General features: G+C 38.0%; 1 protein-coding gene across 6 annotated transcripts in view; it reads right to left on the bottom strand.

Moving 5' to 3' along the window:
- The window catches only part of RANBP6 (RAN binding protein 6), a 305681-nt gene that overhangs the window by 219574 nt on the left and 58570 nt on the right, over positions 1–27537 (bottom strand). For 3 of the 6 annotated variants that reach the window (XM_084986188.1, XM_084986169.1, XM_084986180.1), the window contains exon 3: positions 7873–7958. The exons of the other annotated variants lie outside the window; for them this stretch is intronic. The gene's annotated coding sequence lies outside the window, so the exon portion shown is untranslated. The remainder of the gene's footprint in view (positions 1–7872; positions 7959–27537) is intronic. 6 annotated transcript variants of the gene reach the window in all.

Genomic DNA, 27537 nt, shown 5'->3' with positions numbered 1-27537 from the left:
TAATTACCTTAAATGTCAGTGGACTGAATGCTCCAGTCAAAAGACACAGAGTGGCAGATTGGATAAAAAAAAGCAAAACCCTACAATCTTCTGTCTACAAGACACTCACCTTAGGGCAAAGGGCACATATAAGTTGAAAGTGAGGGGATGGGAAAAGCTATTTCATTCCAATGGACAAGACAGGGAATCAGGAGTTGCAATACTCATATCGGACAAAAACTTTAAAACGAAGGCCATAAAGAAAGACAAGGAAGGACACTATTTAATGGTGAAAAATCCATTCAAGAAGAGGATATTACAATCGTCAGAATATATGTCCCTAATATAGGAGCACGCAGATATCTACAACGAACACTAACAGACATAAAAGGAGAAACTGATGGGAATACAATCATCGTAGGAGACTTTGACACCCCACTCACATCAATGGACAGGTCCTCTAGACAGAAAATCAATAAGGCAACAGAGATCCTAAATGACACAATAGAAAAGTTGGATTTCATAGACATTTCCAGGACATTACCTCCAAAAAAAACCAGAATATACATTCTTCTCAAGTGCACATGGTACATTTCCAAGGATTGATCACATACTGGCACACAAAGCTAACCTCAACAAACTTAAGAGTATAGAAATTATTTCAAGTATCTTCTCTGACCACAATGGCATGAAAGTAGAAATCAACCACAGGAAAAGAAATGAGACACAAATCCGACTAGGAAGCATGAGGTTGCAGGTTTGATCCCTGGCCTTGCTCAGTGGGTTAAGGATCTGGCATTGCTATGAGTTGTGGTGTATTACAACTGTGGCAATATTACAAAGCCACAGCCATCAAGAAAGTATGGTACTGGTACCAAAACAGACATTCCAATGGAACAGAATAGAGAACCCAGAAATAAACCCAGACACACCTATGGTCAATTAATCTTTGACAAAGGAGGCAAGAACATAAAATGGGAAAAAGACAGTCTGTTCAGCAAGAATTGCTGGGAAAACAGGATAGCTGCATGCAAAGCAATGAAACTAGAACACACCCTCACACCATGCACAAAAATAAACTCAAAATGGCTGAAAGACTTAAATGTAAGACAAGACACCATCAAACTTCTAGAAGAGAACATAGGCAGAACATTATCTGACATTAACTTTACAAATGTTTTCTTAGGTCAGTCTCCCAAGGCAATAGAAACAAAAACAAAAATAAACCAGTGGGACCTAATCAAAATGACATGCTTTTGCACTGCAAAGGAAACCATGAAAAAAACAAAAGGACAACTTAAAGAATGGGAGAAAATAGTTTCAAATGATGCAACTGACAGGGGCTTAATCTCTAAAACATACAAACAACTTACACAACTCAAAAGCAAAAAAGTCAACAGCCCAAATGAAAAATGGGCAAAAGATCTGAATAGACACTTCTCCAAAGAAGATATAAAGATGGCCAACAAGCATATGAAAAAATGTTCAACATCCCTGATTATTAGAGAAATGCAAATCAAAACTACCATGAAGTACCACCTCACACCAGTCAGAATGGCCATCATTAATAAGTCCACAAATAACAAATGCTAGAGAGGGTGCAGAGAAAAGGGAACCCTCCAGCACTGTTGGTGGGAATGTAAATTGATACAACCACTATGGAAAACAGTATGGAGGTACCTCAGAAAAGTATACATAGAACTACCATATGACCAAGCAATCCCACTGTTGGGCATATATTGGACAAAACTTTCCTTGAAAAAGACACCTGCACCTGCATATTCATTGCAGCACTATGCACACTAGCCAAGACATGGAAAAAACCTAAATGTCCATCAACAGATGAATGGATTAAGAAGATGTGGTATATATACACAATGGAATACTTCTCAGCCATAAAAAAGAACAAAATAATGCCATTTGCAGCAACATGGATGGAACTAGAGAATCTCGTACTAAGTGAAGTAAGTCAGAAAGAGAAAGACAAATACCATATGATATCACTTATATCTAGAATCTAATATATAGCACCAATGAACCTTTCCACAGAAAAGAAAATCATGGACATGGAAAACAGAGTTGTGGTTGCCAAGGGGGAGGGGGAGGGATTGGGATGGATTGGGAATTTAGGGTTATTAGATGCAAACTATTGCCTTGGGAATGGATAAGCAATGAGATCCTGCTGGGAACTATATCTAGTCACTTATGATGGAGCATGACAATGCGAGAAAAAAGAATGTATACATGTACGTGTGACTGGGTCACCTTGCGGTATAGCAGAAAATTGACAGAACAGTATAAACCAGCTATAATGGAAAAAATAAAAATCATTATAAAATCAAAATAAAATTAAATTATATTTAGAAAAAAATTTGTACAATTCACAAGAAAAAGAGGCTGAATAAATTATTATGTATACAAATAAACATATATTTATATTTATTATATTTATTATAAAATAAATACACCATATATTTATTTAATATATATTAAATATATACAAATATATTACAAGTATATATTTTTTTACATATTATAAGCAACTTAACTACTTAAAAACTGTGCCCTTCAAAAAACCAATTTAATTTTTTTTTTTTTTGTCTTTTGTCTTTTTCGTTGTTGTTGTTGTTGCTATTTCTTGGGCTGCTCCCGCGGCATATGGAGGTTCCCAGGCTAGGGGTTGAATCGGAGCTGTAGCCACCGGCCTACACCAGAGCCACAGCAACGCGGGATCCGAGCCGCGTCTGCAACCTACACCACAGCTCACGGCAACGCCGGATCGTTAACCCACTGAGCAAGGGCAGGGACCGAACCCGCAACCTCATGGCTCCTAGTCGGATTCGTTAACCACTGCGCCACGACGGGAACTCCTTAATTTTTTTTTAATTCCTATGCTTATCACCTATGTCTAAGGTATACTATTTATGCTTTAGGGAGATAGAGTCACAAAACACTTGTGAAGGAAGAAAGTGAGAGAATGAGAGAAAATGTGGGCAGAAGGAAGAGGAAATCCCCAGTCGCTTCAGTTCTCACACCTGGCATTTCTCCAGCATTCTATGTCTCTTTTGAGGTGCAGTAGCCATAACAAACATGATGCGAGGCCTTTGGAATGCTACATAGATTTCTAGGATTCATCCGAGTGCCTCCTTGACTGCAGCAGACTGAGAGAAGAACTCACTAGGGAAGAAACCACTCTCTGGATATTAGTTGACAGGCTCTGAGCCTATCATTCCAGAAGCAGACTCTGAACTCTTTTTTTCCCAATGGGATCCTTTTAGGATTTAACCCTAATACTGCCACCACTCCTCATACTCAAATTACTATAATAAAATTCAATCTATCAAGAAACACAAAATCAGCATCAACTTAAACAAAGCACACTTAAGAGTCCCTGAAAAGGGTGGACAGAAAAGGATAAGGATTGAAAAGCCAGTCCCCAAGGGATTCTAATAATAATGCCATGGATATAAGACATATAAATAAAATAACAAATGGCATCAGAGGACAAATCCCACATTTTTATCAAGATAGGCTCATAATAATAAGTACTATTGGGATGAGACCTAGAGATGGATCAGGAAAGACAGAACAGAAACTTGAGGGGTTAAAAAAAATATCTGAAATGATAGCAAAGACAGGGAGAAGTTACCAAGTGGGAGGCAAAATGTAAAAGAGAGGCAGAAAAGCAAGCCGAATATTTGTCAGAGAACTCATCCCATAGCCCATATTTTGAATACTAACCATGTACCAGACACTGTACAGAATGGTTAGACTGACCCAACCTGTAGGGCACCATTAATCCAAGATAAGTCTGCCTCTCTACCTTCCCTTTCTCTCTCTTCCCGTCACCCAGGAAAACCCTTTTAAACAATACTGATTTCATCATGTCACTCACATGATTCTATCCTACTCACAGAGTTTTAGTAATCTGGAACTCTGTGACTGTGAGGTTTATGAAAAGGTGTAGGATCCTGGGGATAGGTTAGATTCAGAATGGCCAAAACGTATATGACCAACATAGGGCTGATGACTAGTTGTAATGGAAGAGGGTAATGAGAAGTCAGAGCGGAGTTCCTGTCGTGGCACAGTGGTTACCGAATCCGACTAGGAACCATGACGTTGCAGGTTCGATCCCTGCCCTTGCTCAGTGGGTTAAGGATCCGGCGTTGCCATAAGCTGTGGTGTAGGCTGCATACGCGGCTTGGATCCTGCGTTGCTGTGGTTCTGGTGTAGGCTGGCAGCTACAGCTCCAATTCGACCCCTAGCCTGGGAACCTCCATATGCCGCTGGAGCAGTCCAAGAAATGGCAAAAAAAAAAGACAAAAAAATATATAAATAATAATAAAAAAAAGAAGTCAGAGCAAGGAAATAACATTGTCTATCATGTTGTTGATGACAGACTATAGATAAGAAAAGTTCAGGGGCTGCAGACAGAAAGGTCAGTCACAAAGTATGTGATGACCAGGGCAGATGATTCAGGATTGGGAAGAGGGATAGACGGTGGGATCTATTTTTAAATGGCACTAGCTCTGTGGCACTAGGAGGGAATGACAGATCAAAAACGCCACATGAACAGACCTGGATATCCTCTGTTCAAAATCAGTGCTGCTTTGCTGGGAAAGCAGACACAGAAAGAAATAGTCACAGGACTGTGCAGTGATAAGAGAATGGCAGGAGCTGGGGCACAAAGAGGAACCATGTTGGAGGCAGGGAAGGGCTCCCAGAGGGCAGTGTCCTCATCCAAAAGGTGAAGATTATAAAACCTGCCTCAAAGGTCACTGTGATGTGATGCAAAAAAAAAAAAACAAAAACAAACAAACAAACAAAAAAAAAAACCCAAGGACAGAGTCCTAAAAGATATTATGCTGCAAAAATATTAATCAGATGGTAAGATTTCTCATAGTTTTAATTTTCTGTACATGTACTTTCCAGATATTTGGTTAAGTCTGTATAACTCTAAGAAATAAAATTTAATTATTAAAAATAAGGAAAAATACAATTTTTAAAAATTTTTTGTCTTTTTAGGGCTGAACCCACGGCATATGGAGGTTTCCAGGCTAGGGGTCTAATTGGAGTTGTAGCTGCAGGCCTACACCAGAGCCACAGCAACGCCAGATCCGAGCTGCGACTGTGACCTACACAACAGCTCACGGCAACCCCGGATCCTTAACCCACTAAGCAAGGCCTTGGATCGAACCCGAAACCTCATGGTTCCTAGTCGGATTTGTTTCCACTGCACCACAATGGGAACTCCCAAAAATTTTTAAATGTAGTACATTACATGATAGGACAATTAAAAGACAGACAACCTGATCAATTTTTTTAAACTGGGGTCTTTACTGTGAGTCTAGTTTTGACTTCAACACCCCACAATGCCAATCCAACCAAACCACCAAAAAAGTTCTCTACCCTGTTCTAGTCAAAAAAAGCTGCCAGTCTGGGTGGTTGGGAATTCTTTGCCTTGTTCTCTTAGTGAAAATAATTGAGGTTTCTGGATGAATGCTCAGTTTAATAAGCCAGATACTCATATTTTTAGTCTCACCCAGAAAAATTCCAAACACTGCCCAACCCATATACAACTTGGAGAGATTGTCTGTGGCTAAGGCTCACATAGGGACCCTCTCTCCTCCTTAGGTCTATTTGGTTTTTAGCATCTTAGACCACATCACTCACCAAAATCAGCATCCTGACCAGTGATATCTACTCCCCATACAGCTTCCAGCAGAGAGGCAGGACTATTAGTTCTTGCTGAGGGTAAATTTCAGTCCCTCCTCGCTGGGACGTTACATAAAAAATACAACTTCAGAGGAATCCTCCAGATTAATTTCCAATATGTCTAAAAGGCAGTTTTTGAAATCTTTTGTCCTTCCCTCTCATTCTTAGCGTAAGGCCTAATTTTTCAAAAGGGATATCATAGTTACTTTCCAAAGAACACATGCCTATCAGGAGGATATTGTTACCCAGAGAGAAATCCTTCAACAGACGTTTCATTTTCTCCAACTTGAAGAAATCCAAGAGTGCTTTTTTTAAAAAAATTTCCTTCCACTATTTTAACTTATTTTTGTTGTCTTAGTTTGACAATGTGAGAAAAAGGAGAAAAAGAGGAATGGATAATAGTGAAAACAATGTATTATGTCTCTAAAATAATAGAGTCTAAGATTTATAAGTTTTGAAAATAACTTTTTAGAAAATTAAGTAATGAGCAGATTCAAAAAGTTTATGAAAAAGCCCCTACATTATGACAACTAAAATTTTCATTTTTGGCTAAGAAAACTTCTAGGAAAAGAGAGTGATGAAGATAAACATTGTCACATTAGATATCCCTCCCAAAGAGGAACATCTAGTTAAAGAAAGGTCACTAGACTTGTGACTGAAAGTTTTTGCTAAGTGAGTAGCTAGTTTCCCAGAACAAATCTTCATCTCATTAAAATTCATCAGAAAACCAATTAGGCATTTTGTCAGTAATGTTCATTACTTTTCAGAAGGAGGCTGAATCACATCATGCAAATAAGTTCTGTCCCAGGTTTGAAACAATTTTAATTTTTTTAATTAATAGATTTTATGTTTAGAACAAGTTTTAAATTTATGAAATAATTGAGAACATAGTGCAGAGTTCTCTATACCCCAACCTAGTTTCTCTTACCCTTGCATCTCACATTAGTATGGTATACATGCTACAATTACTAAGTCAATACTGGAGTTCCTGTCATGGTGCAGTGGAAATGAATCCGACTAGGAACCATGAGGTTGTGGGTTCGATCCCTGGCCTTGCTCAGTGCGCTAAGGATCCGGCATGGCCCTGAGCTGTGGTGTAGGTTGCAGATTCAGCTTGGATCTGGCATTACTGTGGCGTAGGCCGGCAGCTGTAGCTCTGATTAGACCCCTAGACTGGGAATCTCCATATGCTGCAGGTGCAGCCCTAAAAAAAAAAAAAAAAAAAAAAAAAGTCAATATTGACAAATTATTATTAACTAAAGTTAATAGTTTACTTAGATTTACTTAATTTTTACCTAATGTCCTTTTCCTAATCCATGATCCCATTTACTACATTACATTTAGTTGCCACATCTCCCCAGGTTCCTCTTGGCTGTGACAGCTTCTCAGAATTTCCTTGTTTTTGACAACTCTGACAGTATACTAGTTAAGTATATTGTAAAATGTCGTTCTATGGGAATATATCTGATATTTTTCTTGTGAATAAACTATGCTTATAGATTTCAGAGATGATCACAAAGGTAAAGGACCATTTTCTTCATATCATATCATACTATCAGCATTAGTTATGGCCTTGATCACCTCACTGAAGTAATGTTTGTTACTCTTTATTCTACCACCTACCACCTCCCCACCCGCCGCATTTCTATACTATATTCATTGGAAGTCATTGTGTCACACATTGTTACTAGGGTCCTTTTAATAACCATGTTGATTTTTCTTTTTTTTTATTACTCAAATGAATTTAACCATGTTAATTTTTCAAAGAGAAACATAAAAGTCACTTTCCAAGGAAACCTGAATACTGACATTCTCCCTACAGGCTTCTACATTGCCTGACCACATTCACCGGGACAGAGTGGGAGAGTTTCAAGGAAGCATAACTGGATTTGGGTTAAGAGTATTCAAAGTCTACATTTTTCCCTTGATCCCCAGTGCCCATCTCCACTAACCCCACTGCAATTCTAAGCTTGAAGGTTAGTTTCTGATAGATTTTTCTCAATGAAAAGTCAAGAGCAGCTCACCTTTCTACTTTTATAAATTATCTGCTTGATTTTCAGGCTTCACAATGCAGATTAGTTTAAAAAGTTTACTAAACCCCACCAGCAAATGATTTACTTTTCATACAGTCCTATGAGTGGTCCTGACAGGAGAGAAATAATCAGATATACTCCCTACCTTGAGTTGCTTTCTCTGTCTGGGGCTTCTTCAGTAACACTAGATGCCCCAAAACACAGGCATCAACTCTAGGGATTAATGTGTACCTGCACAAAGAAATGGGTGCCAAGTCAGTGTCCTATTGAGTTCTGGTGCTGACGGTACCTCTGTGAAACTAAGGCACGTCATTTAACTCATTCATTAAACAAATAACTAGCATCAACAATACAAGAGAAGCCACCTATGCTGTTGGTGTGAATGTAAATTGTCACAGTCACCATGGAGGACAGTATGGTGGTTCCTCAAGAAACTAAAAATAGAGTTACTATTTTTAGGGGTGGGATGCAGCAATCCCACCCCTGGGCATTATTCAAGACAAAACAATAATTCAAAAAGATACATGCACACGTAAGTTCATAGTAGTGCTATTTACAATAGCTAAGACATGGGAGCAACTTAAATGTCTAACTACAAATGAATGGATAAAGAAGATATTGTGTGTACACACACACACACACACACACACACACACACACACACACTAGAATACTAGTCAGCCATTAAAAAGAATGAAATGTGCAGTAACATGGAAGAACCTAGAGATTATCATACTAACTGAAGTAAGTCAAAGACCATATGATATCACTTATATGTGGAATCTAAAGTCTGATACAATGAACTTATTTACAAAACAGACATAGAGACACAGAAAACAAGCTTATGGTTACCAAAGGGGACATTAGAGGAGGAAGAGGGATAAATTAGGCAAACAAGGACCTACTATATAGCACAGGGAACTATATTCAATATCCAATGAAAAACTGGAGTTTCCCTTGTGGCTCAGAAGGTTAAGAACCCACCTAATATCCATGAGGATGTGTGTTCAATCCCTGGCCTCACTCAGTGGGTTAAGGATCTGGCATTGTCATGAGCTGTGGTGTAGGCCAGCACCCACAGCTCCGATTAGACCCCTAGCCTGGGAACCTCCATATGCCACGAATGCTGCCCTAAAAAAGCAAAAAATAATAATAACAGGAAAGAACATGAAAAAAAGTATGTATTTTATATATATACTCACACACTCATTATATATTTTATACATATACACACACACACGTGTATGTACATCAGAAACAACACATTGTAAATCAATATACTTCAATAAAAATAAATAAATAAAAATAAAAATAAAACAGTATACCAAACATTGGGACAATTTCCTCATTGTAAAACAAAGAAGCTAAACTAGATAACTCTGAAAATTCTATGATACAAATCAAATCTGGGAACTATAGACACTGTAGTCTGATGACCACTTCACAACTCTTACTCATGGCACAAAAATTTTATTTGTCTTTCTCAGGATTATGAGGGGGGAAAAAATAACCAAACTTTATGAATTGTCATTTCTATCCAATCATTTCAGGCTTAAAACAAGTGTTTATATTCTAGAATATGACCCAATAAAACCTTGTTGGTTTTGTTGCTCAGATCAAAGTCTTACAAATTTTTCCTCAACAATGAAAATTTTCAGGGAAAGGAGTATGTATTGCTTTGCATACTGAGGGATGGCAAGAAAGTGAGAAATCTGGAGGCATTCCATGACAGTTGCTCTTGGATTGGAAGAATCAATACTGTCAAAATGACTATACTACCCAAGGCAACCTACAGATTCAATGCAATCCCTATCGAATTACCAATGACATTTTTCACAGAACTAGAACCAAAAAAAATTGTTTTAATTTGTGTGGAAACACAAAAGACCTCAAATAGCCAAAGCAATCTTGAAGAAGAAAAACAGAACTGGAGGAATCAGACTTCCAGGCTTCAGAGTATACTACAAAACTACAGTCATAAAAACAGCATGGTACTAGCATTAAAAAAAGAGATATAGATCAATGAAACAGGAAATAAAGCCCAGAGATAAACCCACATACTTATGGTCAACTAACCTATGGCGAAGGAGGCAAAGATGTAAAATGGAGAAAAGAGTCTCTTCAACAAGTGATGCTGAGAAAACTGGACAGCTACATGCAAAAGAATGAAATCAGAACATTCTTTAACATCATACACCAAAATAAACTCAATACAGATTAAAGACCTAAACAGCATTTCTGTGATTTTTCTTGCCAAAAATGCAAAACGTGAATTTAATTATCAGAGAACCACAAGCAAAACCAAATTGAGGAACATTATAAAAAAGTAACAGACCAGTATTTTAAAAAGTTTCAAGATCATGATAGATAAAGAAAGACCTAGGAAGTGTCATAGACTTGTAGATACTAAGGAAACGTGGTAACTGAATGCAACATTGGGTTGGTTGCCAGACCAGGAAAAGGACATTAGTGGGAAAGGTGATGAAATTTCAGTAAGGTCTGTAGGCATTTAAGAGTATTGTATTAATGTTAAATTTTTTGACTTCAATCATTTACCTGGTTATGTAAGATGTTAATATTAAAGGAAAGTGAGTGAAGGATAAACAGGGACGCTCAATAATCGCTGAAACTTTTGTGTAAGTCTAAAATGTTTTCAAAATAAATAGTTGGAAAGAGAAACTGTGTTAAGAGAAAAGAAATATGTGTCTTTATTATCGCAGAGTTTTATCCTTTAGTTCAGTAAAACAAATTTTCACTGAAAATTTTACCCTTGATTTTAATTTTCCATTGTAAACTAGTCTTTTCCAATTGTTAGATATGTAAATGGAAAGATAATTGTAAAAGACCAAGACATAGCCTTAACTTACCTCCACCCTTAATAATATTTACTAAAGCCTCCCATTTCCCATAAGGTGCTATGTACAAATCTTGGAAAGAACAAGGTTGGCCTTCAGGAAACTGTCAATATTTGTCAAGGTAAAATGGATGATAGACCCAGCCATTAAGGTAAGGTTTTCTAATTAGCTTGTGTGTGGTTCTGAAGAATATATAATTTTTAACACAAATCATATGCTCTACTTCTGGAGAAATATCCAAGAGATCTCACCCAGACACAAATAGTACAACCCAACTTTAAAAAATAGTTTAGGCACTGGCTTAAAAATGTGTATGTGGCCAGTGGCAGTGTGTGTGTGTGTGTGTGTGTGTGTGTGAGAGAGAGAGAGAGAGAGAGAGAGAATCACTACCTTAAGGAGAGTTGTTTACAAAATCTGTAAAATGATGTATAAATAAAATGAGAAGATTTATAAAGAAATAGACACCACAGAAAGAAGCAAACAGAAGTCTTGAAGCTGAAGAATACAACAGACCTAGAAAATTCAATAGAGAGCTTCAACAATAGACTTGATCACGTATAACAAGGAATCAAACTCAGAAACAAATTATTTGAGATTAGTCAGTTAGAGGGAAAAAGAAAAAAAAAGAATAAAAAAGTGAAGATGAAGTTCCCACTGTGGCTTAGTGGGTTAAGAATCAAACTAGTATCCATGAGGATGTAGGTTTGATCCCTGGTCCTGTTCAGTGGATTAAGGATCCAGCATTGCCATGAGCTGTGGTGTAAGTCACAGATGCGGCTTGGATCCTGAGTTGCTGTGACTGTGGTATAGGCCAGGAGCTACAGCTCCAATTCAGCCCATAGCTTGGGAACTTCCACATGATGCAGGTGAAGCCCTTAAAAAAAAAGCAAAAAAAAAAGTGAAGAAAGCTTACATGAATTATGGGTCACCATCAAGGAACAGACATTTACATCATGGTAGTCTCAAGAGAAGAAAGCGTATTTAAATATATAATAGCTGAAAACGTCCCAAATCTTGGGACAGATATGAACATCCACATATAGGAAGTTCAAAAGCCCCTAAGCAAAATCAACACAACAAAGATTACTCTGACATACGTTAAATAAAAATGTTAAAAGTCAGAGACAAAGAGAGAATCTTGAAATTAGCAAGAGAAAAATGACTCATCACATACAAGAGAACCCTCATAAGGCTATCAGCAGATTTCTTTTTTTTTTTTTTTTTTGTCTTTTTTTTTGTTGTTGTTGTTGTTGTTGTTGTTGCTGTTTCTTGGGCCGGTCCCGCGGCATATGGAGGCTCCCAGGCCAGGGGTTGAATCGGAGCTGTAGCCACCGGCCTACGCCAGAGACACAGCAACGCCAGATCCGAGCCGCGTCTGCAACCTACACCACAGCTCACGGCAACGCCGGATTGTTAACCCACTGAGCAAGGGCAGGGACCGAACCCGCAACCTCATGGTTCCTAGTCGGATTCGTTAACCACTGGGCCACGACGGGAACTCCCTATCAGCAGATTTCTGCAGAAAACCCTGCTGGCCATGAGAAAGTAGGGTGATACATTTGAAGTGTTGAAAGAAAAAAAAAAAAAAAAAAAACTTCTAACAAAGAACACTAAACACAGCAAGATTATCCTTCAGAAATGAAAGAGAGGTAAAGATTTTTCCAAGGCAAACAGCTAAGAAAATTCATCACCATTAGAGCTGCCTTACAACAAATACTAAAGGGAGGTCTTTAAGTTGAAATGAAAGGATGCTAAGCAACAACATGACAACATATATAAAAACTCACTGTTAAAAGGTAAATATATAGTCAAATTCAAAATATCCTAAACTGTCATGGTGGCCTATAAATCACTTTTAACTCTAGTATAAAAGTTTAAAAAAATAATTTAGGGAGTTCCCGTCATGGCACAGTGGTTAACGAATCCAACTAGGAACCATGAGGTTGCGGGTTCGGTCCCTGCGCTTGCTCGGTGGGTTAACGATCCGGCGTTGCCGTGAGCTGTGGTGTAGGTTGCAGACTCGGCTCGGATCCCACATTGCTGTAGCTCTGGCGTAGGCCGGTGGCTACAGCTCCGATTCGACCCCTAGCCTGGGAACCTCCATATGCCGCTGGAGCAGCCCAAGAAATGGCAAAAAGACAAAAAAATAATAATAATAATAATAATAATAATAATAATTTTAAAAAACTAGAGCTATAATAATTTGTTAATGGATGAACAATAAAAAAATAGATAAAGGAGAACATCAGCAGCATTAAAGAAGGTAGGGAGTAAAGGAAAATATAGAGGCTTTTATGTGATCAAAGGTAAGTTTTTATAAGGTTAAAATATACTTTTATATCAATAAGATATTTCAATTAGGACTCAGAATAAGCACAAAACAAAAATCTATAATCAATACACACAAGACAAAAAGGAGGGAGGAGTTCTCTTGTGATGAAGTGGGTTAAGGATCTGGCATTGTCACTGCAGTGGCTTGGGTCACTGCTATGGTACAGGTTCAGTCACTGGCCCAAGAACTTCCACATGCCACATGAGGATGGGGGAAAAAAAAAAGAAAGAAGGGATTCAATGCATAGCAGTATATAACATCAATTCATAAAGGTAAATAGCAAGAAAGGCAGAAAAGAATAAAAGAACTACAAAACAGCTCCCCAAAAAAGATGACAATAGTTAAGTCCTTTAATTACTTTAAGGTTAATTAATTTTATTTAAATGATTTAAATAAGCAATGTTAAGTGATTACTTCGAATTTAAATGGGTTAAATTCTCCAATCAAAATTATACAGTGGCTCAATGGATAAAAAAAGTTAGTAGAAGGATGGAGAAAGGATTAATATGGCAGAATAGAAGGACGGAGCTCAACTTCACTCCTAAAAACAACAAAATTACAACCAAATGCTGAGCAATCTTCAACCAAATGAACCGGAAACTTTCAAAAAGATATCCTACTCCAGAAGACAAAGAGGAGGCCACATCAAGAGGTAGAAGGGGTGATTACCTGACATAAGCAACCCCATGCCTCCCGGGTGGGAAGACCCACAGACTGGAAACTAACTGGTTCACAGAGATTCACCTACAGGGGTGAAAGTTCTGAGCCCCATGTCAAGTCCCCAAGCCTAGGGATCTGGCAGTGGGCCCCCAGAGAATCTGGCATTGAAGGCCAGTGGGGCATATGCACAGGAGCTCCACAGGACTTGGAGAAATAGAGACCCCCATTCTCAAAAAGGTGCACACAGACTTTCACGAGCACTGGGTCCCAGGGCAAAGCAAAGTCTCCATAGGAATCTGGGTCAAACCTGACTGCAGTTCTTGGAGGACCTCCTGGGAAAACAGGGGTTGAATGTGGCTTGTTGTGCGGGAAGGGCATTGGAAGCAAAAATCTCAGGAATATACAACAGCATGCCTTTCTCTGGAGGTGGCCATTTTGGGAAAATCTGGCCCCAACCATGAGCCAGTGCTAAGAAGCCCCAGGGCAAACAACAATCCAGGTGGGATCACAGCTCTGCTCCTCAGTAAACAGGCTGCCTAAAGACCCCTCAGGCACACAGCTGCCTCTAATCCCATCCAGAGACAAAGCCCCACCCATCAGAGGGTTTAGAATCTGCTCCACCTACCAGTGGGCGGGCATCAGTCCCTTCCATCATGAAGCCAACAGCAAACCCCCCCATACCAACTTCAGCCACAAGGGGGGCAGCCAGCAAAAGCAAGAGAGGCTACAACTCTATTATCTGCAAAAAGGTCACCACACCAAAAAACTATAAAAATGAAAAGACAGAGAACTATAACTCAGATGAGGGAGAAAGAAAAAATCCCAGAAAATCAGCTGAGTGATGAGGAGATACTCAGCCTCCAGGAAAAAGACTTTAGACTGTTGATGCTGAAGATGATGCAAGACATTGGAAATAAACTGGAGCAAAGATGGATAACTTACAGGAAACATTGAGCAAAGAGATACAAGATATAAAGCTTAAGCAAGAAGAGATGCAAAATACAATAACAAATAAAAAATTCACTTGAAGTAATCAACAGCAGAATACAGGGGGTAGAAGAACAAAAAAGCAAGGTGGAGGACAGATTAGTGGAAATCACAGATATGGAACAGAAAGGAGAAAAAAGACTGAAAACAAATGACGAAAAAAAAAAAATGGAGTTCCTATTGTGGCTCAGTGGTTAACGAATCCAACTAGGAACCATGAGGTTGCGGGTTTGATCCCTGGCCTTGCTCAGTGGGCTAAGGACCCAGTGTTGCTGTGAGCCGTGGTGTAAGATGCAGATGCGGCTCGGAGTCCGCATTGCGTTGGCTCTGGTGTAGGCTGGTGGCTAGAGCTCTGATTAGACCCCTAGCCTGGGAACCTCCATATGTCATGGGAGCAGCCCTAGAAATAGCAAAAAGCCAAAAAAAAGAAAAAGAAAACAAATGAAGAGATTCTCAGAGAACTCTGGGACAATGTTAAACGTGCCAACATCTGTATTATAGGGGTGCCAGAAGAAGAGAGAAGGGGACTGAAAAAATATTCAAAGAGATAATAGCCGAAAACTTCCCTAACATGGGAAAGCAACCACTCACTCAAATCCAGGTAATGCAACGAGTACCATATAAAATAAACCCAAGGAGGAACACCTCAAGACACATAATAATCAAACTGACCAAATTAAAGACAAAGAGAAAATATTGAAAGCAGCTAGGGAAAAGCAACAAATAACATACACAGGAACCCCGATAAGGTCATCAGCAGATTTTTCATCAGAAACTCTGTACACCAGAAGGGAGTGGCATGATATACTTAATGTGATGAAAGGAAAAAGCCTCCAACCCAGCAAGACTCTCATTCAGATTTGAAGGAGATATCAAAAGCGTCACAGGTAAGCCAAAGCTAAGAGAATTCAGCAACACTAAACCAGCCTTACAACAAATACTAAAGGAACTTCTCTAGACAGAAAAGACAAGGCCGCAACAGGAAGCAAAAATACCACAAATGACAAGGCTCACCAGTAAAGGCATATATACAGTAAAGGTACAAAATAATCCATGCACAATTATGCCACCAAAATCAGAAATTGTGAGAAGAGGAGGGTACAAATGCAGGACACTGGAGATGCACTTGCAATTGAGAAACCAAGAATTTACGACAATCTCATACATATATATAGACTCTTAAAACAAAACTTCAGAATAACTGCAATCCAAAAATCTACAATGGATACACAAACAAATAAGAAAAATCAACCAAATACAACACTAAAGATAGTCATCAAACCACAAGAGGAGAGAACAAGAGAAGATGGGAGGTAAAAAGAGCAACAAAAACAAATCCAAAACAATTAATAAAATCACAGTAAGAACATACATATCAATAATTACCTTAAATGTTAATGGACTAAACACCCCAACCTAAAGACACAGATTGGCTGAATGGATACAAAAACAAGACCCATATATATGCTGTCTTCAAGAGACCCACTTCAAGTCTAGGGACACATACAAATTGAAAGTGAGAGGATGGATGAAAATATTCCATGCAAACGGGAATCAAAAGAAAGCTGGAGTAGCAATACTCATATCAGGTAAAATAGACTTTAAAGTGAAGAATATTTTAAGGGACAAGGAAGGTCACGACCTAATGATCAAAGGATCAATCCAAGAAGAAGATGTAACCATTTTCAATATCTACACACACAATATAGGTTCACCACAATATATGAGGCAACTGCTAACAATCTTAAAAGAAGAAATCAACAATAACACAATAATAGTGGGGGACTTTAACAACCGACTTACAGCAATGGACAGATTGTTCAGACAGAAAATCAATAAGGAAACACAGGCCCTGAATGAAGCATTAGACCAGATGGACTTAATAGATATTTATAGAACATTCAATCCAAACAATAGAATACACATTTTTCTCAAGTGCATATGGAACATTCTCTAAGATTGATCACATCCTGGGTTACAAATCGAGCCTCAATCACTTTGAGAAAATTGAAATCATATCAAGCATCTTTTATGACAACAACGCTATATGAATGAAAATCAACAACAAGGAAAAAAACTGCAAAAAACTCAAACACGTGGAGACTAAGCAACAGGCTACTAAAAAACCTGAAGAAATCAAAGAGGAAATTAAATATCACAGAAGAAATCAAAGAGGAAATTAAAAAATACCTAGAAGCAAATGACAAAAAAGATACAACACACCAAAACCTATGGAATGCAGCAAAAGCTGGTCTAAGAGGAAAGTTTACAGCAATACAAGCCCACCTTAGAAAACAAGAAAAAACTCAAATAAATAAGCTAACTTTACACCTTAAGCAACTAGAGAGAGAAGAACAGTTAGTAGAAGGAAAGAAATCATAAAGATTCTAAAGTTAGTAGTAGGAAAGAAATCATAAAGATCAGAGCAGAAATCAATGAAATAGAAATGAAAAAAACATCAATGAAATGAAAAGCTGGTTCTTAGAAAAGATCAAAAAAATTGATAAACCCTTAGCCAGACTTATCAAGAAAAAAAGAGAGGACTCAAATAAATAAAATTAGAAATGAAAAAGGAGAAATAACAGCAACATCACAAAAATACATCAAAATACAATAAAAAATAGGATCACAGAAGAAATGGACAAATTCTTAGAAAAGTACAATCTTCCAAGAGTAAACCAAGACAAACTAGAAAAGATGAACAGGCCAATCACAAGTATTGAAATTGAGACTGGGATTTAAAAACTTCCAACAGGAGTTCCTGTCATGGCTCAGTGGTCAATGAATCCAACTAGAAACCATGAGGTTGCAGGTTCCATCCCTGGCCTTGCTCAGTGGGTTAAGGATCGGGTGTTGCAATGAGCTGTGGTGTAGGTCACAGAATCGGCTCGGATTCTGCATTGCTGTGGCTCTGGTGTAGGTCTGCGGCTACAGTTCTGATTCAACCCCTAGCCTGGGAACCTTCATATGCCGCGGGAGTGGCCAAAGAAATGGCAAAAAGAAAAAAATATATAAAATTAAATAAATAAATAAAAAACTTCCAAGAAACTAAAGTCCAGGACCAGAAGACTTCACAGGTGAATTCTATCAAACATTTAGAGAAGAGCTAACACCTATCCTTCTGAAACTATTTCAAAAAATTCAAGAGGAAGGGATACTCCCAAACTCATTCTAATGAGGCCATCACCCTGATACCAAAACCAGACAAAGATACCACAAAAAAAGAAAACCAAAGGCCCATTTCACTGATGAACATTGATGAAAAAGTCCTCAACAAAATACTAGCAAACCACATCCAAAAATACATTCAAAGGATTGTACATGATGATCAAGTGGGATTTATTCCAGGGATGAAAGGGTTCTTCAATATCCACAAATCCATCAGTGTGATACACCACAGTAACAAACTGAAGAATAAAAACCATATGATCCTCTCAATAGAGGCAGAAAAAGCCTTTCACAAAATCCAACACCCATTTCTGATAAAAACCCTTCAGAAAGTGGGCATAGAGGGAACCTACCTCAACATCATAAAGGTCATATATGACAAACCCACAGCTAACATCATTCCCAGTGGTGAAAAGATGAAAGAATTCCCCCTGAGATCAGGAACAAGACAAGGATAGTTTTCAAAGTCCTAGCCACAGCAATTAGAGAAGTAAAAGAAATAAAAGGAATCCAAATTGGAAAGGAAGAAGTAAAACTATCCCTATTGGCAGATGACATGATACTATACCTAGAGAATCCTAAAGACTCTACCAGAAAACTGTTAGAGCTCATCCATGAATTTGGCAAAGTCACAGGATACAAAATTAACACACAGAAATCGATGGCATTTCTATACACTAATAATGAAAGAGCAGAAAGAGAAATTAGGGAAGCAATCCTGTTTACCATCACATCCAAAAGAATAAAATACCTAGGAGTAAACCTACCTAAAGAGACAAAAGACCTGTACTCTGAAAACTACAAGCCACTGATGAAAGAAATCAAACATGACACAAATAGATGGAAAGACATAACATGCTCTTGGATTGGAAGAGCTGGTATTATCATAATGACTATACTACCCAAGGCAATATACACATGCAATGCAATCCCTATCAAATTACCAAGGACATTTTTCACAGAACTCGAACAAAATATTTTAAAGTTTGTTTGGAAGCACAAAAGACCCAGAATACCCAAAGACATCCTGAAAAAGAAAAATGGAGCTGGAGGAATCAGACTCCCTGTCTACAGACTATACCACAAAGCAACAGTCATCAAAACCGTATGCTACTGGCACAAAGACAGAAATATAGATCAGTGGAACAGGATAGCAAGCCCAGAATTAAACCCATGCACCTACAGCCAACTAATCTATGACAAAGGAGGCAAGAATATACAATGGAGAAAAGACAGCTTGTTCAATAAGTGGTGCTGGGAAAACTGGACAGCCACATGGAAAAGAATGAAATTAGAACACTCCCTAACACCACACACAAAAATAAACTCCAAGTGGATTAAAGACCTAGATATAAGACCAGACACTATAAAACTCTTAGAGGAAAACATAGGCCAAACACTCTGCGACATAAACGACACCAACATCTTCTCAGATCCACCTATCAGAGTATTGACAACAAAAACAAAAATAAACAAATGGGACCTAATCAAACTGAAAAGTTTCTGCACAGCAAAGGAAACCCTAAACAACACGAAAAAGACAACCCACAGAATGGGAGAAAATCTTTGCAAGTGAATCGATTGACAAGGGAGTCATCTCCAAAATTTATAAACACCCCCTACAGCTCCATACCAAACAAACAAACAGCCCCATCCAAAAATGGGCAGAAGATCTAAACAGACAGTTCTCCAAGGAAGACATACAGATGGCCAAAAAACCACATGAAAAGATGTTCCACATCACTCAGTATTAGAGAAGTGCAAATCAAAACCACTCTGAGGTACCACCTGACACCAGCCAGAATGGCCATCATCCAAAAGTCTACAAACAGTAAGTGCTGGAGAGGGTGTGGAGAAAAAGGAACCCTAGTACACTGTTGGTGGGATTGTAAGTTGGTGCAAGCACCGTGGAAAGCAGTATGGAGATTCCTCAGAAAACTAAAAATAGAACTACCATTTGATCCAGCAATCCCACTCCTGGGCATCTAAACAGAGAAAACCATGACTCGCAAAGATACATGTACTCCAATGTCCATTGCAGCACTGTTTGCAATAGCCAAGACATGGAAACAACCTAAATGTCCTTCTACAGAGGAGTGGATCCAGATGATGTGGTACATGTACACAATGGAATATTACTCAGCCATCAAAAGGAACGAAATAATGGCATTTTTAGCAACATGGATGGACCTAGAAATTATCATGCTAAGTGAAGTCAGCCATACAATGAGACACCAACATCAAATGCTTTCACTGACATTTGGAATCTGAAAAAAGGACACAATGAACTTCTTTGCAGAGCAGGTACTGACTCATGGACTTTGAAAAACTTATGGTTTCCAACAGAGACAGGTTGGGGATTGGGGGAATGCACTGAGGGTTTGGGATGGAAATGCTGTAAATATTGGTTGTGATGATCACTGTACAACTACAAATTTAATAAATTCATTGAGTAATAAAAAAGAGGAAAAAAAGAGGTACCTATAGAATATTAAATTTTAAATGTTTAAGGTTCACTGTAATGAATTTCAATTCTTTTTAAAATTGCAATTATGACATAATCACATGTTAGAGAGGTGCTAACCAACTGTTTTATAAACCTAGAGCCTATCACTGCCTTAATTTGTACTGCCAATACTATCCTATTTTAGGGGCAAATTGCAAAACAGACCTCGTGCTATCTCTGTTCATACCTTTTTAGAATTATACTTAAATTACATTTAAACAGTTTGAATGCAAGAACTTGGCACTGTGCTTGTAATGTAGTAAAACCACAATAAATGTTAGTTGTTGCTGTTTCAAAAAAAAAAAAAGTTAGTAGAAGGAGGAGGATAATAAAGACCAGAATAGAAATAAATGAAATAAAGAATTTAAAAAAAACAAAAAGATAACAAACTAAGCTTGGATCTGTAATATGATCCAGCAATTCTGCTTCTGGTTGTAAATATTTGAAGGAAATGAAATCACAATCTTGAAAAGATATCTGCATTCCCATGTTCACTGCAGCATTATTCAGTATAGCCAAGACTTAGAAATAAGCTAAGTGTCCATCAACAGATGAATAAATAAAGGAGATATTGGTCAAAAGGTACAAACTTCCAGTTATAAGATGCGTAAGTTCTGGCGATCTAATATACATCATGTTAACCAAAGTTACCAATACTTGAGGAGTCCTCACTGTGGCTCAGTGGGTTAAGAATTCGCCTGCAGTGGCTCGGGTCACTGCAGAGTCATGGGTTTGATTCCTGGCCTGGAGCAGTGGATTAAAGGATCCAATGTTACTGCAGCTGCGGCTTGGATTCAATCCTTGATCCAGGAACTTCCATATACCACAGGTGTGGCCATAAAAACAACAATGAAACAAACGAACAAAAAACAGTACTCTAATATACACTTGAAAATTGTTCAGAGAGACCTTAAATGCTCTTACTAAAAAAAGAGAAAATATACAATTATAAGAGGTGATTGACATGTTAACAAATCTTACTGGGCAATTATTTCACAATGTATACATGTATCAAATCATCACATTGCATACTTTAAATATATATATTACACGCTAATTCTATCCCAATAACCTGGGAGCAGGGGGAGAAAGTATTTGTTGTAAGTGAAGAAAATGTTTATCCTCACTACAACTGATCTCTATATAGCGACAATTCCTGGAATCATTCTTTTCTGTAAGTAAGGTCAAACTCAAGTCTGTATTTGAAAAAACATAGCCAAGTTTCAATTTGAAAATTTTCCCTGAAGGTCGGACTGTCCCCAGAGTACAAAGGCAATTTTCCAGTAACCTAGGGGCAAAGTATACTTTTTATTACTTTTCAAAGCATATGAGGAAAGCATTAATAGCTTGGTTGAGTCTCATCTGTGAAGACTGATCTAGCTCTGGCTCCAGCAATAAAGCATGCCAAAGCCTCAGTTTAGCATTCACAACATTACTGTTTTCTTTGCCTTTTAGGGTTTCTTAATCCTACCCATCCTGACCAGAGACCTATGTACTATAACTATAGTTATGATAATAACAGTCTTTTGAGTCTTTCAGCAGGCATTTCTTTTGCAGAAGAATCCATTTGGGACATTGTCAAAGCAGACTCCACTCAGGTCAAGACCAGAGATATGCACATTTGCCCAGAGTAGATGACTGACATGGATGATCCCCGGGTCAGCCTCCAATCTCTAGTGCGCCTCATATTCCTAAGAGTCCTTGTGCACTTTCTTCTGTCCCTTCTATGAGGAGTGTCCCTGTAATCAATCATCCTAATCATTCCTCTGAGGCATTTAGTACTCACAGATTATGTACTTTTGGCATGTTAGCTAATAAAGTGTCTGAATATAATTATTTTTCAATATTTTCATTAAAAAAAAGCAGTGTTTTATAATAAACTCAATGGAAATAAGAAAAATGCTTAGTTCATATTTTGGACCCTCTTTTTTCAGCATCTGATACTTTAACATCCCAGATCACTTTTTTCATGATTTCCTACAACTGCTGAGTTCTCCTATCTTGTAAAGAGACTGTCAGACAGCTTTGGGGAAGGGTAGTAATGAGGTCAAGGTCCCAGGGGCCAAGGCCCAGGAGTACCACACTACTTTCTCTATCCCATGGGCACAAACTGCAATTAATGACACCAAATGTGCAGGATTTTTCAAATACTAACCAGTTCTCCAACACTCTGGACACCAGCTGTCTATCCTACAATTCAATTCTATTCTGACATCACCTGTCTGTCAGACTCCATAGATTTAAGGGCTTGATCCTACAAGAATGCCCCTAATTCAGAGGCCAATCACAAGACCCAGCTTGTTACTTATACTTCTGACTGATTGCCTGTAATTTGAGGGGTTCCCACAACTGCTTCCTCAGTTTTGATAGTTCACTAAACAACTCAGAGAACTCAGGAAACCATATTATTTGCTATTGTTCACTTATTATAAACGAAGAAACTCAGACACAGTCAAATGGAAGAGATGTTTAGCGTAAGGCAGAGAAGAAGGGGCATAGAGTTTCCATACCCTCTCTGGGCATAACACCCACCCAGCACCTCAATGTGTTCATCAAACAGAAGCTCTCCACACCCTAGTGGTTTGTAATTTCTTATTAAAGTTTTCTTGCGTAAGAAAGATTGAGTAAATCATTGGCTGTTGGTAATTAACTCAAACTCCAGCTCCTCTTCACCTCCACAGAGGTGAAGGGTGGGGCTGAGGCTAAAGGCTCTAAACCCCTTGTAATGCCTTTCAAATCTCTCTGGCCATCTGAAGCTCTATAGTGCACCCCAGCCACTACTCATCTCATTAGCATACAAAAAAATTCATACTCCAAGATTCCAAGATTTTAGGAGCTATGTGCCAGGAACTGGGAATAAAGGCCAAGTATTTATTTTTTATTATATCACAGCACCCTAACTCCCTATCTGTGCCATTCATGGTAACTTTCAGTCTTAGAGGCAGATCTATCAACTCAGGAGTCTATAAATTTTAGAACTTCATCAAAAAAAATGAAAAAAAATATAAAAACATATTGAGAGGTCAATAACACCATCTTTACTTACAGAAAGTATTATACCAGCATAAAAGCTGTCTTAGGATCTGAAAAATAGCATTGACTTCTAGACCTACTAAGTCTCAGGAGCAAATTATTAACCAAGAGTGAGCTTTGCCTTTCTTACCTGGTTTGTAAAATGAGAGATAGCCCATTTTACCTTAAATTTTTTTTTTTTTTTTTTTTTTTTGTCTTTTTGTCTTTTTGTTGTTGTTGTTGTTGCTATTTCTTGGGCTGCTCCCGAGGCATATGGAGGTTCCCAGGCTAGGGGTTGAATCGGAGCTGTAGCCACCGGCCTACGCCAGAGCCACAGCAACTCGGGATCCAAGCCGAGTCTGCAACCTACACCACAGCTCACGGCAACGCCGGATCGTTAACCCACTGAGCAAGGGCAGGGACCAAACCCGCAACCTCATGGTTCCTAGTCGGATCCGTTAACCACTGCGCCACGACGGGAACTCCTACCTTAAAATTTTTGTATGTATCAAATGAGATAATATATGTGAAGATGCTCAAATGACTGTATAAAATGTTTTATGAAAATACTATACAAAAAACAGGATTTTGTATTTGGTTTCCAGAAAACTATCCAATTTGACCATATAATTCTATTAGAAAGAGCTCTTTCATTGTATTTCCCACTATTTATATCACTCTGATATTGACATTTTGAAATTGTACTTTTAGCCTATTTATTTCACTTCAGTTTTGAAGATAAGAGTCACTAGCTAGCTCTACCTGGCTGTAAACGCTTTCTGAAATTCATTGTGCTTTGGAACACTGAACAGCAGATTTGGAAGTTATTTAAATTTTTTAAAATATTATACTATTTCAGAATGGTTAAAATATCTGGGAGATATAAAAATAAAATATGTGTATATATATTTATTCAATATATACTTAAAATTTTATATAATTTATAAAATTATGTAATTATATAAACATTAAAAAGTAATGGGGTGGAATTACCTGGTGGCCTAGCAGTTAAGGATCCAGCATTATCACTGCTGTGGCTTGGGTCACTGCAATGGCACAGGGTTTTTTTGTTTTTTATTTCTGTTTTTTTATTAAAGCATAATTGATTTACAATGTTGTGCCAATTTCTGCTGTACAGCAAAATGACTCAGTCATACACACACACACACACACACACATTATCTTTTTCTATATTGTTTTCCATCACGGTCCTATCCCAGGAGATTGGATATAGTTTCCTGTGCTATACAGCAGGACCCTGTTTATCCATTCTAAACGTAATAGTTTTTGTATCAACTAACCCCAAACTCCCAGTCTATCCCATTCCCTCCCCCTTTCCCCTTGGCAACCACAATTCTGTTCTCTATGTCTGTGAGTTTGTTTCTGTTTTGCAGATAGGTTCATTTGTGCCATATTTTAGATTCCACATATAAGTGATATAATGTATTTGTCTTCCTCTTCCTAACTACCTCTCTCAGTATGAGCATCTCTAGTTGCTTCCACATTGCTGTAAATGGCATTACTTCACTTTTTATGGCTAAGTAGTATTCCATTGCATATGAATACAATATCTTTTTAATTGTGACACAGGCTTGATCCCTGGCCCAGGAAATTCCTCATGCTGCAGCTGTGGCAAAGAAAGAGAGAAAGAGAGAAAGAGAGAGAGAGAGAGAGAGAGAGAGAGAGAGAGAAAGAGAGAAAGAGAGAAAGAGAGAAAGAGAGAAAGAGAGAAAGAAAGAAAGAAAGAAAGAAAGAAAGAAAGAAAGAAAGAAAGGAAGGAAGGAAGGAAGGAAGGAAGGAAGGAAGGAAGGAAGGAAAGAAGGAAGGAAAGAAGGAAGGAAAGAAGGAAAGAAGGAAAGAAAAAGAAAGAGAGAAATGAGAGATATGGCTGAACTTGTCTCTGGTTCCTAGAGGTACCCTTCAAATACTTGGAAATTTCCTGAGTGGTAGAAGTGTCTTTGTTATTCATGGTCAATCCCTTAAACAACACTTGATAGTTTATGCTAAGAAGGTGACTCATGATGGACCCCTCAATAGTTTCTAATAATGAGATGACTCAGGCTGGGAGCTAGCCACACCAGAAGAACCACCCATTTGACTAGTGAGTTTGGGCTTTGAGCCACATGAATGCAGTTTGATCTCCAGAGAAGAGATAAAGGTTGAGTTCAACCTCAATCATGTCTATGTAATGAAACTCCAGTAAATTCTGGACACCGAAGTTCAGGTGAGCTTCCCTGGCTAACAGTACTCTGTGTAAATTGCTACATAACAATGAGCTAAAAATGCTGAAGTGTCCTGACTCCACTGGGAGAGGAGGAGAGCTTTGCATCTGGGACCTTCCCATGACTTCTCCCTATGTATCTCTTCTTCAGGGTGTCCTGATTTGCCTTTTTTTTTGGGGGGGGGGGCTATAATAAATTTTTTACCATAATTATAGCACCTTCCTAAGTTTTGTGAGTTGTTCCAGTGAACTATCAAAATTGAGGGGATGGTGGAAATCTCCAAATTTGTAGCCAGTTGGTCAGAAGTGCAGGTGTCACGGGAACCCTTGGGCTTTGATAAGTAAAAAAAATGATAATAATAAGAGCAAAAACAAACAAATGGGACATAAACTTAAAATCTTTTGCACAGCAAAGGAAACCATTGTCAAAATGAAAAGATAACCTACTAAATGAGAGAATATATTTGCAAATGATATGACCATAAGAGATTAATATCCAAAATACATAAACAGCTTATATAATTCAATATCAAAACAAGACCTGATTAAAAAATAGGCAAAAGACTTGAATAGACATTTTGGCCGTAATGGCCATTTAGGCCATTACAGATGACCAACAGGCACATGAAAAAATGCTCAACATCACTAATTATCATAGAAATGCAAACCAAAACCACAATGAAATATCACCTCACACCTGACTATCATCAAAAAGTCTACAATTAACAAATGTTGGCAAGGATGTAGAGCAAAGTGAACACTCAGACACTGTTGGGGGGAATGTAAAGCAGTGTGCAGCCACTATGAAAGTTCCTTAAAAAGCTAAAAATAGAACTAACATATGATCCAGCAATTTCACTCTTGTAAAACACTAATTTGCAAAGATATATCTTTTATATATCCCAATTTATTATTTATAACAGCCAAGACATGGAAGTAACACAAGTACCCATCAGTATATGACTGTATTAATAAGATGTTAGAGGAGTTCCCACCGTGTCTCAGTGGAAGCGAATCTGACTAGCACCCATGAAGACAGCGGTTCAATCCCTGGACTTGCTCAGTGGGTTAAGTATTTGGCAGTGCTGTGAGCTGTGGTGTGGGTCACAGACAAGGCTTGGATCTGGCATTGCTGTGGCTGTGGTGTAGGCAGGCAGCTACAGCTTGGATTTGATTCCTAGCCTGGTAACTTCCATGTAACATGGGTGTGGTCATAAAAAGACCAAAAAAAAAAGGATGTTAGATATGTGCATGTGTGTGTGAGTAATGGAATATTAATCATAAAAAAGAATGAAACACCACCATCTGCAGCAACGCTAACAGACCTAGAGAATATTATGCTTAGTGAAATAAGTCAGAGAAAGACAAATATTATATGATTATCACTTATAAGTGGAATCTAAAAAATAATAAAAATGGATGTATATGCAAAACAAAATTGCTACCAAAGGGGAGAGAGAAGGGGAAGGAACAAATTATGGGTATGGGATTAACAGATACAAACTACTATATATAATATAGATAAGCAACAAAATACACTCTATGGTACAGAAAATCATACCAATTATCTTATAATAATCTATAATGGAATATAATCTGCAAAAATATTGCATCACTCTATTGTACATATGTTCATAAACTAACTATACTTCAATTTTTTTTTTAAAAAAAGAAACTTCTATTTGATTCTTCTCTTTATATATCATGATGTCTCTCTCCTGTAGCTTCCTCATTGTTCTTCTACTGGAACATTCATTCCTGTCAGTCTATTTTTTCACACACTGATATACCGTCTTGATTTTTTTCCATCAATGTCATTCTCATGCTTCCTTTAAAATCCAGCTGTCTCCCATTATCTTTTCAAGCCTTATGGATGATTCTAATTGTGACAAAGTTGATTATATTCTGCCTAGCATTGTATGTATGCATGATTTATCTCCCATACAAGGGTGTAGTACCATAAGGGCATGTGTTCTATATGTTTCTTTAATTTTCCTGCTAGGATACACAGTAATCTTAACTAGGACAAGTTAACTTCACTCAGTTCTTATTTTGTAGCTTCATTCTAG

Source organism: Sus scrofa, chromosome 1, assembly GCF_054392235.1.
Source record: "Sus scrofa isolate SSC_HxYL_T2T_F1_AM1 chromosome 1, Sscrofa_HxYL_maternal_Yorkshire_Landrace_v2.0, whole genome shotgun sequence".
Classification (NCBI taxonomy): domain Eukaryota; kingdom Metazoa; phylum Chordata; class Mammalia; order Artiodactyla; family Suidae; genus Sus; species Sus scrofa.
The sequence above is the reverse complement of the archived record's forward strand: the minus strand, read 5'-3'. Positions and strand labels throughout refer to the sequence as shown.